Source organism: Bos taurus, chromosome 4 (genome assembly GCF_002263795.3).
Source record: "Bos taurus isolate L1 Dominette 01449 registration number 42190680 breed Hereford chromosome 4, ARS-UCD2.0, whole genome shotgun sequence".
NCBI classification, from domain to species: Eukaryota; Metazoa; Chordata; class Mammalia; order Artiodactyla; family Bovidae; genus Bos; species Bos taurus.
In genome coordinates, this window is record NC_037331.1 from 13,500,525 (window position 1) to 13,514,760 (window position 14,236).

The 14,236-nt window shown below is 43.0% G+C and overlaps 1 protein-coding gene across 3 annotated transcripts in view; it reads right to left on the reverse strand.

Moving 5' to 3' along the window:
• Positions 1–14,236, reverse strand: part of SLC25A13 (solute carrier family 25 member 13) — a 229,505-nt gene that overhangs the window by 37,864 nt on the left and 177,405 nt on the right. The window lies entirely within an intron of this gene.

The window sequence follows — 14,236 nt, forward strand, 5'->3', positions numbered from 1 at the left end:
CCCCCAAGTTCTCTCGCTACAATGACAAACATTCCTTGAAGCGCAATCAACTGCCACCACAAGACTCAAGCCAAGCACACAAAGGCAGCCACGAAATGAAAGTCAAGTGGTGTCCAGTTAAAGAGACACGACTGTGCCTTCCTCAGCACGGGAAGGGGGCAAGGAGAACATGGGCTTTCCCATGATGTTTTTTTTTTATAAATACTTCACAATTCCATCACTATTTCAAAAATTGCCAGAGAACAGGCAAACTTAGATGAAAGCTATTTTTGACTTCTCTTAAAAAATCAGATCCCTCACCAAACACCATTTTATGGCCTTAGGTATTGTTATATTTTATTTATGTATTAACCTGAGTATAGAATTGCTCTTTTCATACAAGATAAATGTCAAAGTAGTAAAAACAAAAAATATGCATTAAATCAATTACAGCCAAAACTATGAACAACATGTGCTCATTCTGGCAAATGGCTGGATGCCACACCTCCGAGATCATCTGTGGAAATCTCTAAAGTGCACACTCTAAGGGAAATTTTAAGCTATTCTGAAGCTATAAGCCTATATTTATTATAAGCAATTACATTCTTACTATACTTCAACTTGTTATTCCTTGTCTCAAACATATCACATTTTTATATCTTCCAAACCAAGGCTGACCCACACATGTAGTTCAGAATCTTCATTACGTAGCCACATCACCAAACCAGACCACAGACGCGGTGCTGACATTTACAGTGTAGCAGATGCTACTGTGGTAACAGGCACAGTTTGGGTCAATTTCATACCAAACTACTTCTTGCTACAGTCTCTGATCCTACCAATGTGTGTGCCCTCAGAAAATGGCCTGTATTAATCAAAACCAGTTATAGGAATGGCCTCTGAAGTATGGTTTAATACCTGGAAATAAAAATCAGAAACAACATAAATATGCAGTGGAAAGGGATAGATTAAATGCACTTGAGTGTATGCCTGCAATGAGATATTATGCTGCCAGTAAGAATAAGGTGGGAGATAATATGCATTATGAAGCAAAAACTCTCAGATGTGTAAACACACGCATGCCTCTCTGCCTGCTATCCCTGACCATCACGTAGCAGAGATACACTACACTGGTAACAGATGGTTTCTTTTCTTTTCTGGTATATTTTTTGTTTCTTCCACATAGACCATGTGATGCTTCCATAAAGAAAAATAAATACTGCTGCATAACTTATCTAATACAAGAGGTAATGTTAACCAAAAAAAAAAAAAAAACCAAAGAAAAATGTTCATCCTTTAACTGTCTAAATCAAATTATTTTTCCATTTTTACCAAACTTAGTCAAGACACACATTCTTAAAAACAGTCTGGGATGTTCCTCTCTCCACACATATAAACCATGGGGAAGTCTGTCTAGACAGCCACCGACTCCCTGTCTGTACTTGCTTATCTCGTGTTTCACCCATCATCTTCATCTCTCCTGGGTGACTAAGGAAGTTGTAGAGAAAACCTGGTTTGGATTCATGAAAAGCCCCACAGAAGGCCCCTCTACAGGGGAAAGAGAGCCTGCCGGGGTCTTCTGCCCACAGGAAGCCAGGCTGCTTCCCCTGCTCTAGGGCTCGGAACAGCCACACCTTGCTCACCCGCCTGAGATCTGCAGGTGGGCCAAGACACCAACCCCTGCCTGTCTGCAGCCCTGGAATATTTTGTGAGTTTGCACCTGCATCTTTCCAAGTGACAGGGAGGGAATTGCCTAAGGGAGGCAAAACAAAGAGATGAGAGGGACCTGGCCTGGTACCAGGGCTGAGGGCACAGTAAAGGACTGTGTTTGTGCTTCTGGACTTGAGTTTTCAGGTTGCAAAAATAAATAAAAATTTAAAAACTGTTCCATGGGGCAGAACTGCTGGGAAGGATTTGCTGAGCTGGAATTAGCCTGAGGCTGACGTTTATTTTTTTTATATTTGTTTTTATTTATTTATTTGACTGTGCTGGGTCTTAGTTGCAGCATGTGGGATCTAGTTCCCTGACCAGGAATCGAACCCCAGGCCCCCTGCACTGGGAGCATGGAGCCTTAGCCACTGGACCACCAGGGAAGTCCCTGAGGCTGACTTTTAAAAGCTCAAAAGTAGGGAAGACCATGTCCACCGAGGGTAGACTAGAGAGCAGTCAGTACGCATGTACTTGGGTCTTCTAGAAGGACAGAACAGAACTCTAATGCACACTCACCACGTGCTGCCAAGAGCGGATAAGGGGCAGCTGAGCATCACGTGTGACGACGGAGCCTCGGTCACAGCTGGTCGAACCATCTCACTTGTCACGAGGATCAAAGAGATGGAGAATGTACAGCAGCCGGCACGGTGCTCAGTGATTCTAAACACACTGGTTTCCTCTCCTCTAGCTCTCAGGCTGATGACTGTCCTCCCTGGTGGCATGCTATGGCTGCCTGAAGAGCTTTTCAAAAGCAGTGCCTCCTAGATCTTACGGTTGGCAAATTAAATGAGAATTTCTGCATCGGCCCCTCCCTATGTGATTAAAATGCACAGTGAGAGTTGAGAATCACTTTACTTCACTACATCATCTCTAGGCTGCCTTTCAACTCCGAGAGGCTGCTTAAAGGGCTTAAGGCTTTGGTTTCTAATTCCAGTTTTCTACATACTTTCAGAGAGTAACATTTACATGTTTTACATCTGAACTTCTAACAAACCTTTTATACATATCCAAGTAGTAATAACATTATTAAAGGTTATGATGTTTAGGTATAGAATTGCTATCTTATTCATTACCTTTGTTGTTATCTAGTTGCTAAGTTGTGTCTGACTCTTTAGCAACCTCATGGACTGTAGCCCGCCAGGCTCCTCTGTCGATGGGATTTCCCCAGCCAAGAATACTGGAGTGGGCTGTCATTTCCTTCTCAACAGGATCTTCCTGACCCAGGTATCGAACCCACATCTCCTGCATGGCAGGCAGATTCTTTACCACTGAGCCACCAGGGAAGCCCATTCATTATCTTATAAATAATACCTACAAAAGTTCATATTATATACAATAAGAAATAATACTCAACTTCCTTGACTCCAAGCCAACTGATAGATATCAACCTTTTAGGACAGCACAGTGAAGTCTAATCACTAAAGATGATGCAAAAGTTCCCTTCAGAGAGCTGCAGAAAACAGAGGCAGCGGGGAGAAAAGAGTGCAGTGATACTAGGGGAAAATGATGATGGGCTCATTACCTCTGGGGCTTCAGAAAGAAAGAACCTACAGACTCAAAGTGGCACGCTGTAGAGGGGCTGAAGACGAATCGGTCCTTTGGAGTCAAACTGGAAGGAAATGAGAGACTCCGAGGCACCAAGAGAAGATGCTTATCATCAGATGCACGGGGTGTGGGCACCACAAGACCCGCTCACTGAACGGTGCGCCACGGCTGCTCTTCAGCCTCCTGGCCGATTGTCCATTCACAGCGCCGTGCCCACACCCCTCCTCTGCAGAGATCAAAGACAGCCGAGCCTGCAGACCGCGGACAGGAGCACCTATTGTGCACGTGATGTCTCCGTGTCCCTCATCACTTGAAGCCTCTGGCTGGGAAGACACTGCTTTTTGTATGCATACAGTTTCGTCACAAAGCACTTCCCTATGACTTTCTGGAGTCTGTGGCAAGCAGGCCAGGTGACAGTTTTCTACATCAGAACCAGCTCCATGTGGCCTAAAATATTTACAGTGGGGAGGCTGACTTGTTTCCAGCTTCTCAGTATAGTTTTTATGATTGAAATCTTAGTTAACATCCAGTATCTGGATCCACCTAAACAGAAACTCACGCACCTATTGCAGATTCACTTCTGAGGCTTGATCATTCATTCATTCATGTATTTATTCAACAAATTAAAAAAGAAACATACATATATATATATATTTGGCTGTGCCGGGTCTTAGTTGAGGCATGCGAACTCTTAGTTGAGGCATGTGGGATCTAGTTCTCTGACCAGGAATCGAACCTGGGCTTCCTGCACTGGGAGCCCATAGTCTTAGCCACTGGACCACCAAGGAAGTCCCAATTCACTAAGTATTTTTAAGCAATCAGGTTCCAAGTTTGTCCTAGCAACAGAAAGGACACAAGATGAGTGAGAAAGTATTCCTGTTCCCAAGGAGTTTTAAAGAGGACTGGAGGTAATAAACATTCATTAAACATCCATCATAGGCTATTAGGGTGTGGTTTTGCATGCATCAATATTCTATATGCTTTCTGTTCACTCAAGAGGTAATTTTTTCCCCAGATTTTACATAAGAGGAAACTGAGGCATAGAAAGATGGAAGCAACTATTATGTGCTGAACAGTGTTCCACCAAAATTCATGTATTAAAGTCTTAGCCCTTAGTATCAGAATGTGACTAATATCAAATATAGGACTTTATAAGAACTAATGAAGGTAAACTGAAATCCTGTGGGTAGGCCCTAATCCAATGTGACTAGTGTCCTTACAATAAGAGGAAACCAAGATACAGACACATGTATACACAGAGAAAGGACCATGTGGAGCAGAGTAAGAAGGCAGCCGTCTTCGAGCCAAGAAGAGGAGCCTCAGAAGAAACCAACCCTGCTAACACCTTGATCTTGGACTTCCAGTCTTCAGGAATGTGAGAAAATAAATTTACCTTGTCACCCCACCTGTGGGTATTCTGTTATGGCAGCTCTAACAAACTAATACAGCAACTTACACTTCAGAGCGACACAACCAACAAGCAAATGGAAGGGTTTTCTACTGAGTCCAAGAAATATATCCCCTATGAATACAAAAAATGGCACACAAGATAAATACGTGGTAAGAGCTAAGGTCCAGACGTACCGCCATGCAATTCAAAGGAGGGAAAGGTTTCTGCTAGCCTGGATAATCTGGGGAGGGGGATAAGGAGATAACAGGTGCACAGATGTTTTTAAAGTTGATACAGTTTCATTTGTCTAATCTTGCTCCTGTGCCCTTGGTGTCATACCAAGAAATCACTGCCAAATCCAATGTCATGAAGTTTTCCCCCTGTGTTTTCTTCTAGTAGTTTTATGGTTTCAGGTCTTACATTTAATGTAAGGTTAGGGGCCAAATTAATTTTTTTGCATGTGGATATCTCTTTTCTCAAGGGCTCCCCAGGTGGGAAAGAACCTGCCTGCAAATGCAAGAGACAGAAAAGACGTGGGTTCATCCCTGGGTTGGGAAGATCTCCTGGAGGAGGGCACGGGGACCCACTCTAGTATTCTTGCCTGGAGAATTCCATGGACAGAGGAGCCTGGCGGGCCACAGTCCATAGGGTCACAAAGAGTAGGGCGTGACTGAAGTGACTTAGCATGTATGCATATTCAGTTTTCTCAACACCGTTTGTTGGAAAAAGCCATTCTTTCTCCCACGGTGTGGTCTTGCCACTTCTGTGGAAGATCATTTGACCATATGCACAACGGTGTATTTCTCAGTTCTCTATTCTATTCCATTAGCTTAATATGCCTGTTTTTATGCCAGTACCATGCTGTTTGGTTACTGTGGCTTTGTGTAACTTGTCCTATTTTTTTTAAACACCCTTTCCCTTTTACTGCTTGATGCATTTTACAGCAGATATCACACAACATAATTTTTACCTTTACATGATTCAGTATGGCTCCCTAAATGTGTGGATATTTTCTAACAAAATCACAATATTATTTTCACTCATAATAAAATTGGCAATATTTCTTTGGTATCATCTCATACCTAGTCCAAAGTTAAAAATACAAATTGGCTCCAAAATGTGTTTACTGGTTTGTTTGAATCAAGATGTAAACAAGGTTTCCACTTCTGCTTGATTATATCTCTAAGTTCCTTTTTTTAAAGGAGAATATTAAAAATATTTTCTGCCAAAATGTCCATCAGCCAATGAATATACAAAAAAAAAGGTGGGAAATACATATATTGGACTGTTATTTAGGGAAGAAATCCTGTCACATGCTACAACATGGATGAACCTCAAGGACAAATTCATAGAAAGCTATGGTTTCCAGGGACTGGCAGAAGGAAGAAAAGAAAAATTGTTCTAAGAGCAGAGTTTCAGTTTTTTAAGATGAAAAACTTCCAGAGATGTGTTGCATAGCTGTATGAATACAGTTAACACTACGAAATCGTACAATTAAGAATGGCTAAGGACTTCTCTAGTGGTACAATGGATAGGGATCTGCCTGCCAATGCTAGGGACATGGGCCCGATCCCTGGTCCGAGAGGATCCTATATATGCAACAGGCAACTGAAGCCCGTGAGCCACAACTACTGAGCCCACGCACCAAGAGCCGTGCTCTGCAATGAGAGAGGCCACAATGAGAGACCTGTGCAGTACCACAGAGCAGCCCCTACTCGCGGCAACAAGAAAGCCCTCACACAGCAGTGAAAACCCAGTACAATAAACAAATAAATCAAGAAAAAAGAATGGTTAAGATGGTCAAGTATATGTCATGTGTTTTTGCCACAACTAAAATAAAAAAATAAAAAACAGAATTGGTGAAAAAAGAAAAAAGAAGATAACATGTAAACTGGTCACTGAACCGGTTAGGATTTAGGTAATCCAGGCAGAGAAAGACACAGTCACCCTGACAAGAGCTTGCGCCACACTCAGAAGGGAAATAAAACCAGCAGCACAACTGTCCAAAGAGATTCTAATAAGGATAATTACGATGAAATCAACGTGATCATCCCGGAACATCTATTGAGGGCTTGCTAAAAGCCCTGTTAGACTTTCTCTTTGAGTCCTCAAACCATCATCAGATAGGTGATAATATTATTCCCATTTTATAAGTAAGCCAGTGAGGCTGAAAGGAGGTTATGTACCTTGCCAGAGGTCACACAGCTAAGAAGGTGAAGCCTGGATTTAAAACTAGACCTGCTGGACTCCAGAGCCTGAGCACTGATTTCCACTGCTTATCATGGGAGCATGGAAGAATCATCGGTTCAAATGGCTGGAAGGGGTATGAGACGGTATGGTGGAAAATAAGACTACTGGGGCCAGAGCAGGGAAGGAGTGGTGAGTGGAGCTGCCCCCTGGGGAGGTGCCTGGGTGTGAGCCTGCGGTGGGAAGGAAGTTGGTAAGTTTAGGAGCCGGCCAGTGTTTGGACTAGTATCTAGGTCTCAGAAAGGTGACTGGGCAGCAAAGTGAATGTCGCTCAGTCGTGTCCGACTCTGCAACTCCCTGAACTATACAGTCCATGGAATTCTCCAGGCCTGAATACTGGAGTGGGTACCCTTTCCCTTCTCCAGGGGATCTTCCTGACCCAGGAATCAAACCGCGGTCTCCTGCGTTGCAGGCGGATTCTTTACTAGCTGAGCTGCGAGGGGAGAGTTTACTAGGAGGGAGAGCCCCTGAAGCAGGGATAAGAAGCAAGCATTTAGCAGACTAGGTGAGAGAGAAGAAAGGCCGGAATGAGAACCATTACTTGGTGATGAGGTAGGGGTGGGGGTGTGTGCTCAATTGCTAAGTTGTGTCTGACTTTTTCGACCCCGTGGACTGGAGCCCACCAGGCTCCTCTGTCCATGGACTTCTCCAGGCAAGAATACTGGAGTGGGTTGCCTCCAGGGGAACCCTCCTCCAGGGGATCGTCCCAACCCAGGGATTGGACTCACATCTCGTGTGTCTTCTGCATTCACAGGCAGGTTCTTTACCGCTGAGCCATCAGGGAAGCCCTGAGACAGGCGGTGGGAGATGCAGTAGTGATCAGCAGGGCTTGGAGCTGAGTGCGGGGCTGAAAGTGGGTAGGATCAGAGAAAGGACCTGAGTTTTTGCATATGTGTAAAATGAAGGAACAAAGAGACTTAGAGAAATGATACACCCAGAAGGCACTAAAAGGGCAAGTTGGGAATTAAGGACTGAGACCCAGATGACAGCATCACCCTACGTATGTGCTACCTGAAGGCGAGGGTTTATATGGGGCGAAAGAAGATGAAACACCCAGGATAGCGGGCTTCCCTGGTGGTTCAGAGGTAAACAACCTGCCTGCTAATGCAGGAGACACGGGTTTGAACCCTGGGTCAGGAAGATCCCCTGAAGGAGGAAATGGCAACCCACTCCAGTGTCCTTGCATGGAAAATTCCATGGTCTTAGCAGTCTGGTGGGCGACAGTTGATGGAGTCGCAAAGAGTTAGACACAATTAAGTGACTAAGAAAACAACAAAGAGCTAAGGAATGATGAGACCCTCCAGCTGTACACCACAGTGCACAGTGACACAGGCACAGATGTCAAGAAAGGGGCTTCCTGAAGGGTAGATGGCAGCCAGCCAAGGCTGCTGAGACAGGGAGGTGAAGTCCAGCGTGCAGCGACCTGTGATTGCAGAGGGAGGCTGAGAAATTAGAGAGCTCTTGTCATCTCCATTTCTCAAGGAAGGGGAGAAAGAGAGAATGCTAGTCATTTACGGAAGCAAGCAAGGTGGAATGAAAATTTATTTAGGGTATTAAGGAGAAAAAGATCTAGGGAGAGTGAAAAGATAAACAGATAATTATGTTACACTTAAGCAGAACAGCACAAGTTCTGAGGCGAGGAGGAGGAGTGGAGGGGAGTTTTATAAAGCTTGCAGATTTGCTTTAATGACACACACAGAGTTGTAGGATAATTTCGATTCACAGCAGAAACTGACAATTATTAGTCTTAGTCTTACTATATAGCCTTCAAAGATACAGAAAATAGAATCAAATGGATCGGGATTTGGCGTAAGGAGCCACAACTCAAGTTCTAAAGCATAAACCAAAACAACAACATAAGAGCCCTAAGAAGCAACAGTAAAGTTACACTCTGGCTCTCCTGTGTAAGTTATGGCGAAGTCAGTCTGACCTGCAACATAGATGAGAGGATGAAGCAGTTAGTGACGTCTAAGGAAGAGCCCAAGGCCACTGCTCATGCCTTCAAGTCCTCTGCCCAAAGACTGGAAGACGCAGCAGGCAGCCAGAGTTTAAACACTACATAGGCCTGTTTTGATCACGGCATCCAGTCCCACTACTCCATGGCAAACAGATAGGGAAAGTGGAAACTGAAAGATTTTATTTTGTGGGGCTCCAAAATCACTGTGGGTGGTGACTGCAGCCATGAAATTTTAAAGATGCTTGCTCCTCGGGAGAAAAGTTATGACAAACCTAGACGGTAGATTAAAAAGTAGAGACAAAAAAATAAACAAGTAAACATCACTTTGCCGACAAAGGTCCGTCTAGTCAAGGCTATGGTTTTTCCAGTAGTCATGTACAGATGTGAGAGCTGGACCACTAAGAAGGCTGAGCACTAAGAATTGATACCTTCAAACTGTGGTGCTGGAGAAGACTCTTGAGAGTCCCTTGGACAGCAAGAAGATCAAACCACTCAATCTGAAAGGAAATCAACTCTGAATATTCACTGGAAGAACTGATGCCGAAGCTGAAGCTACAGTACTTTGGCCACCTGATGCGAACAGCCAACTCACTGGAAAAGACCCTGACGCTGAGAAAGACTGAGGGCAGGAGGAACAGGGGGCAAGGTGGATGAGATGGTTAGAGAGCAACACCGACTCACTGGACCTGAGTTTGAGCAAACTCCCAGAGATAGTGCAGGACAGGAAAACCTGGTATGTTGCAGTCCACTGGGTCACAAAGAGTCGGACATGACTTAGCTACTGAACAACAACAAAGAGTTGTAACCATTTCATAGACTCATCGTGAGGACTAAATAATAGCCAGCACAGGACCTGACACAGAGCAGCTGCTCAAGAAACAGGGGGCGCTGCTGGGAGTTGATGCAGCCCCATGATTGACAGCTTAGGCTCTGACAAGCTTCTTACACACTCAAAACTTACTTCATCTGTAAAATGGACACAGTGACATTAATGTTCTTCATGCTTTCAACGTGCCAACTGTAGAATCGGGTGGACAGGAATAAACGAAACTCGCCCTCGTGGAGCCCATATTTTGGGTGTTATTTAGAGGATGATGAGAGCAGAACATGGAAACAAGTACCGGATTTGGTACCAAATTGGTTTCTGGTACCAAAACAAGTACCAAGCACCAGCACACCACAGCACTCAATCAGTGGTACTGGGTACCATCAACAAATACATGACGGAACTCTGTTTAGGTGAATTTAAACAAGCCCTTTTAAAGCCAGTGCAACTGAGTTTTCAAATTTCCCTTTCCTAGGAACTTGCAGATTAAACCTTCTTTCATAGGCAAGCACGGTCATATTCAGGATTCATAGGAAGTGGCCTTATCAGGTCAAAAAAAAGGGGGAGTAAAAAAAGGATGGAAAGAACTCCTCTAACTGAGTGACAGGTGATGCCCTAGAGCTCAGCATAACCTGATGGCTTTTGTTTAATACTAATTCATTCAGTTATATTTAATCATATTCACGGTAACATTCAATACATTCTGGGTACTTATACATTTTGAAGGTTTTTTTTTTTTTTTTTTTTTAACTGAGAAACAGGTAATCATCACGTCCTGGTAAAAAAGACAATGGCTAGGTAGATAACCAGCACAGATTAGAACACTATTTGTGGGCTGGTCGCTGTTCTATTAGGGGTGGGCTGCTCTCAACAGCTGGCAAGATACTGTGGAGATGTGCACAGAAGGGGCTGAGAAAGAGACTAGCTTGAGTGCAGTACAGAAGAGCTTCCCCTGCCGAAAGCGACGCGCCATGCACTCCTTCTGATCAGGCGATACGACCGCTAGAAGGGAAAGGCAACACAATCACCCTTAATGTTCAAGATCAAGTTCTAACATTTGGCCTTTAAAGCCATTCCAACAGGATGCTAGGGTTTATGGTGGCACTAGTGATAAAGAATAAATGCCTGCCAATGCAGGAGACCTAAGAGACACAGGTTCGATTCCTGGGGCAAGAAGATCCCCTGGAGAAGGAAACGGCAACCCACTCCAGTGCTCTTGCCTGGAGAATCCCATGGACAGAGGAGCCTGGCGGGCCACAGTCCATGGGGTCAACACAAAGAGCTGGACACGACTGAAACGACCGAGAAGAGCACAAATGGAGGCCAGACGCCTGATCTCGCTCCCGACACAAATAAAAGTACACATCTGCATACAACAGCTTTAGCTGCGTGCATCCCTCTGAAGTCCGTGATCTTCATAAATCCACTTCTGCTTCCGGGAGGGCTGAGAGCAACCAGAGAGGGGCATGGGGCTACAGAAGGTACAACTATGTCAGCAGGAAGCCGAGCACCACGCTTCTCGAGTGAATGGCACTCTATCCACACAAAGCAGCTAACACCTATCCTGCTCAAACTCTTCCAGAAAATTGCAGAGGAAGGTAAACTTCCAAACTCATTCTATGAGGCCACCATCACCCTAATACCAAAACCTGACAAAGATCCCATAAAAAAAGAAAACTACAGGCCAATATCACTGATGAACATAGATGCAAAAATCCTTAACAAAATTCTAGCAATCAGAATCCAACAACACATTAAAAAGATCATACAACATGACCAAGTGGGCTTTATCCCAGGGATGCAAAGATTCTTCAATATCCACAAATCAATCAATGTAATACACCACATTAACAAATTTAAAAATAAAAACCATACGATTATCTCAATAGATGCAGAGAAAGCCTTTGACAAAATTCAACACCCATTTATGATAAAAACTCTCCAGAAGGCAGGAATAGAAGGAACATACCTCAACATAATAAAAGCTATATATGACAAACCCACAGCAAACATTATCCTCAATGGTGAAAAACTGAAAGCATTTCCTCTAAAGTCAGGAACAAGACAAGGGTGCCCACTTTCACCATTACTGTTCAACATAGTTTTGGAAGTTTTGGCCACAGCAATCAGAGCAGAAAAAGAAATAAAAGGAATCCAAATTGGAAAAGAAGAAGTAAAACTCTCACTATTTGCAGATGACATGATCCTCTACATAGAAAACCCTAAAGACTCCACCAGAAAATTACTAGAACTAATCAATGACTATAGTAAAGTTTCAGGATATAAAATCAACACACAGAAATCCCTTGCATTCCTATACACTAATAATGAAAAAATAGAAAGAGAAATTAAGGAAACAATTCCATTCACCATTGCAATGGAAAGAATAAAATACTTAGGAATATATCTACCTAAAGAAACTAAATACCTATATATAGAAAACTATAAAACACTGGTGAAAGAAATCAAAGAGGACACTAATAGATGGAGGAATATACCATGTTCATGGATTGGAAGAATCAATACAGTGAAAATGAGTATACTACCCAAAGCAATTTATAGATTCAATGCAATCCCTATCAAGCTACCAACGGTATTCTTCACAGAGCTAGAACAAATAATTTTACAAATTGTGAAATTTGTATGGAAATACAAAAAACCTCGAATAGCCAAAGCAATCCTGAGAAAGAAGAATGGAACTGGAGGAATCAACCTGCCTGACTTCAGGCTCTACTACAAAGCCACAGTTATCAAGACAGTATGGTACTGGCACAAAGACAGAAATATAGATCAATGGAACAAAATAGAAAGCCCAGAGATAAATCCACGCACATATGGACACCTTATCTTTGACAAAGGAGGCAAGAATATACAATGGATTAAAGACAATCTCTTTAACAAATGGTGCTGGGAAAACTGGTCAACCACTTGTAAAAGAATGAAACTAGAACACTTTCTAACACCATACACAAAAATAAACTCAAAATGGATTAAAGATCTAAACGTAAGACCAGAAACTATAACACTCCTAGAGGAGAACATAGGCAAAACACTCTCCGATATACATCACAGCAGGATCCTCTATGACCCACCTCCCAGAATATTGGAAATAAAAGCAAAAATAAACAAATGGGACCTAATTAACCTTAAAAGCTTCTGCACATCAAAGGAAACTATTAGCAAGGTGAAAAGACAGCCTTCAGAATGGGAGAAAATAATAGCAAATGAAGCAACGGACAAACAACTAATCTCAAAAATATACAAGCAACTCCTACAGCTCAATCCCAGAAAAATAAATGACCCAATCAAAAAATGGGCCAAAGAACTAAATAGACATTTCTCCAAAGAAGACATACAGATGGCTAACAAACACATGAAAAGATGCTCAACATCACTCATTATCAGAGAAATGCAAATCAAAACCACTATGAGGTACCATTTCACACCAGTCAGAATGGCTGCGATCCAAAAGTCTACAAATAATAAATGCTGGAGAGGGTGTGGAGAAAAGGGAACCCTCTTACACTGTTGGTGGGAATGCAAACTAGTACAGCCACTATGGAGAACAGTGTGGAGATTCCTTAAAAAACTGGAAATAGAACTGCCTTATGATCCAGCAATCCCACTGCTGGGCATACACACTGAGGAAACCAGAAGGGAAAGAGACACGTGTACCCCAATGTTCATCGCAGCACTGTTTATAATACCCAGGACATGGAAGCAACCTAGATGTCCATCAGCAGATGAATGGATAAGAAAGCTGTGGTACATATACACAATGGAGTATTACTCAGCCATTAAAAAGAATACATCTGAATCAGTTCTAATGAGGTGGATGAAACTGGAGCCTATTATACAGAGTGAAGTAAGCCAGAAGGAAAAACACCAATACAGTATACTAACTCATATATATGGAATTTAGAAAGATGGTAACAATAACCCTGTGTACGAGACAGCAAAAGAGACAGTGATGTATAGAACAGTCTTATGGACTCTGAGGGAGAGGGAGAGGGAGAGGGTGGGAAGATTTGGGAGAACAGCATTGAAACATGTAAAATATCATGTATGAAACGAGATGCCAGTCCAGGTTCGATGCATGATACTGGATGCTTGGGGCTAGTGCACTGGGACGACCCAGAGGGATGGTATGGGGAGGGAGGAGGGAGGAGGGTTCAGGATGGGGAACACATGTATACCTGTGGTGGATTCATTTTGATATTTGGCAAAACTAATACAATTATGTAAAGTTTAAAAAGAAAAAAAAAAAAAGCATCATTCTTTCCAAATGTCCTAATTTTTCCCATGATACGGTCCTCAAGCCTCGAAGTAAAATATAGGTGTTTCCCTTCTAATACCCCCTCTCCGAAAGGGGCAAGATAGTCTTGCAAAGAACCTGGAACGGGGCTTCTCTCACAGCTTTTGCTCAGGGCGAACTGCTTCTGTCGGCTTGATGTTTTCTTCTCTTCTCCCACTTTCGCCCCCAAGTTCCTTCTGCCGTATTATATGATTTACTTCATTATTGACTCTTCTGATCTGCACAGTTAACTTTTTTGAGGGAAGAAATACTTCTTTCTTAAAAACA